The following is a 2,980-nucleotide window of genomic DNA, read 5'->3' on the forward strand; positions in this document are numbered from 1 at the left end:
GTATTAAACAAAATATGAAAGGTTCTCTTAAAATATCAATTTCAAGCTTTTGTGTAAGTTTAGAACCACATGAACATGCCTAACGTTGGTGAGAACTGCTACTMTTTCTGTTTAAGCAATGACAACTTTTGCCAAGTCAGCAACTCCATTTCATCTTATACACACACACATTTGGTTAAATTCCTCATGTCCCTGTTCACCATGCTTGAATGCATACATACCTTCATTTGGTTTAATTATTGTTGCTGTTACTTGTGGGTTTAATCACTAATGCTAAAAGAATTAGGACCTAAGCTTTTTTCTTGACCATGGAACATAAATACTTTTGGGGTTTCTTCTATCAAATTACCATTTTTTTTGTTTTGCTTATTGATGGCAAGTTTTCGTCTATCAAGGGTTTGATTAGTTATTCTTCACTTTTGATTATGACTTAGTTCTAAGTATCTGCTTGATCAAATGGACTTCTTTTACATTCTCAATTGAAAATAAACAAGTTTTTGTTTTCCTCATCCATGGAGTCATTTGCTTGATCATTTTTAACGTTGTTCTTTTTATTGGCTTGAAATCCATAATCCATGGATAGAAAACCAGTTTTGCTATACAAATCAATTGCTGAGTGAAACTATTAAGTTTTACTTTCTGGGCTTGGAGTGGCTGATGATGATTATACGGTCGTGCAAGTTTAACACATCAGTTAAAAATGGAATGCGAAAACGGATACCAACAACAAATCCCAAAATCGAAATATGAATGCCTTCTCTTTGGTAAGCCTCTAATTTTTTAAACGAGTTTTAGATGTATCCTCTTTTGTCTGGTCATGATTGCAATTTGAACTAATCTTCAATAAACCCTCATGTGCTCGATTTTTAGATGTTGATGATACCCTTTATCCTCTGAGCTATGGATTGTCAACACAATGCAACTAGAAAAGTCCAAAGAATACCCTTTACCCTTCATCAAGTCTTTTACATAGCTTGCCCATAAGAAAAGTGGTGAAGATTCGAGTCTTTTCGACTAATTAGCCACTTGATGGTTTATGAAACGACTCTTATCATAGTTTTTTGCTCTATTTCTTCACAGATTTTCTCGAATGCAAACGAGGACTATGTAGCTGAAGTTCTTCACCGACTTGGATTGGAGGACTGCTTTGATGATGTTATCTGTTTCGAGTATCTGAATCCCCCAAACCAGAAAAATGATGCTGATGACACTTATAATTGTTGTGTTACCGAAACTGGTGATTTATTACCAACGAGTCCTATTATCTGTAAACCCTTGGAAAATTCTTKCCAACAGGCTTTCAAGATGGCAAACATCAACCCACRCAAACAGTGATCCATCTTAGATTTTCGATATCCATTTCCCATTTTATGTGGTAATTATTCATTAAACCTTTTAAAATTTTCGCATTTCATATATTATTTGATGACAACATAGGCAATATACATACTGCAATAGTCACGGGCCTCAACACTGTGTTATAAGTCGATTCTGCTGTGAATGTAAAATGTTGGTGGCTGTCGTTGGTGAACATTATCTTAATGGTGTCTTTTAACAGGTTGGGTCATCGGAGCGTAAAAAAAGTGTGGATTACGCTTTAGAGAGCATCCATAACATTAGGGAAGCCTTGTCGGGGCTATGGGAATCGGTGATGAAGTCGAAGGATGTTTGCGATTCGCAGAAGATTGCAATTGAGACTACTGTGAAAGCTTAGACATGATGCATGGGAGTGTTATTCTTCTAACCTTTTATGGCTCTAATATTGAAGATGCCAATTTCAACAATCAACTTTGTTGTTACCATCTTTGTATTAATGTGTGAATTTTAAATGTTGAATGCGTAAATTATGAACTTCAAAATCGTTAAGAATTCTCTTGTTATAAGTTTAAATTATAGTAAATTACAAATATCATCCTACGGTTTCTCTAATTTTTTGGAAGTTACAAGCACCGTTATTGCGGTTTGTAATTCCCTTGTTTCTTTTTTCTTATTTACATTAAGTGGACCTCATGTTGGCCAAGGGCAATTTGGTAAAATTGCATTATTTCAGTATACAAGTTTGTAATACACATATACAAGTGTTGGAAGTATTTAAAAAAATACCCTTTCATCGATCCTCTGACTCTTAGTTGTTGTTGACTTTTTGATAAAAAAAAGGTGGACATTCAACAATTTTGTATATTAGATTTACAATCTTGTACACCTGATTTCATTACAATCTTTGATGGAAATGTCCCTCATAATATGACTAGCATATGATGGTACTTAATTGCATAAGATAGCATATGTTAAATGGACACATTTTCCATAACAAAATACAAACCACAATGATAGTCCTAATAATTTCCAAAAGTTAGCAAGAAATTGCAAAGTAATTTAGGGGCCATTTACCTAAACACATATCCGGTAAGCACTTACCGATAAAATTCAACAATATCGTTTACTTACTGGACAAGATTTTATTCATTAAAACGCATCKTATACAACAATTTATCCCGGTAAGCGCTAACCATGGTAAGAGTCGTCGTCTTCACTTACTGGGTAAGACTTGAGATTCTTGCCTGCGCTCTTACCCGATAAGATTTTTAGTACTTGCCATATTCATCCGATAAAGTAAAGTGACTTGATAAGTGCTTATCCTGGTAAATGTTTGGTAAACGACATCTTACTCTTTTAGTTTATAAAAACGTTAAAACACTTGAAAGTGCTAGATATTAATCTATTTTATATGCATTATACTAGAAAAGCTTTCCTACTTTTTATATTATATTAAACTTGCTGGAAAAAAAAACTCACTAATTTCTGAATATTTAATAAACTAACTAATCTTTATAACCTAATTTAATCAGGGGTTTGTATCAGGAAGCAAAATACATATTTATGAYAAGAAAAAAAGAAAGTAAATGCTTTAGAAACAAATACGTTATCATTATATTTCTAATAAATTACATAATAATTTTATCCTTAATAATGAATTATT

The 2,980-nt window shown here is 33.0% G+C and overlaps 1 pseudogene; it reads left to right on the plus strand.

Moving 5' to 3' along the window:
* LOC112506034 overlaps positions 1-1,714 on the plus strand; it is a 23,307-nt pseudogene extending 21,593 nt beyond the window's left edge.
* The last annotated feature ends 1,266 nt before the right edge of the window (positions 1,715-2,980 follow it).

The sequence above is a fragment of the Cynara cardunculus genome (genome assembly GCF_001531365.2).
Source record: "Cynara cardunculus var. scolymus isolate 2C chromosome LG 2, CcrdV1, whole genome shotgun sequence".
NCBI classification, from domain to species: Eukaryota; Viridiplantae; Streptophyta; class Magnoliopsida; order Asterales; family Asteraceae; genus Cynara; species Cynara cardunculus.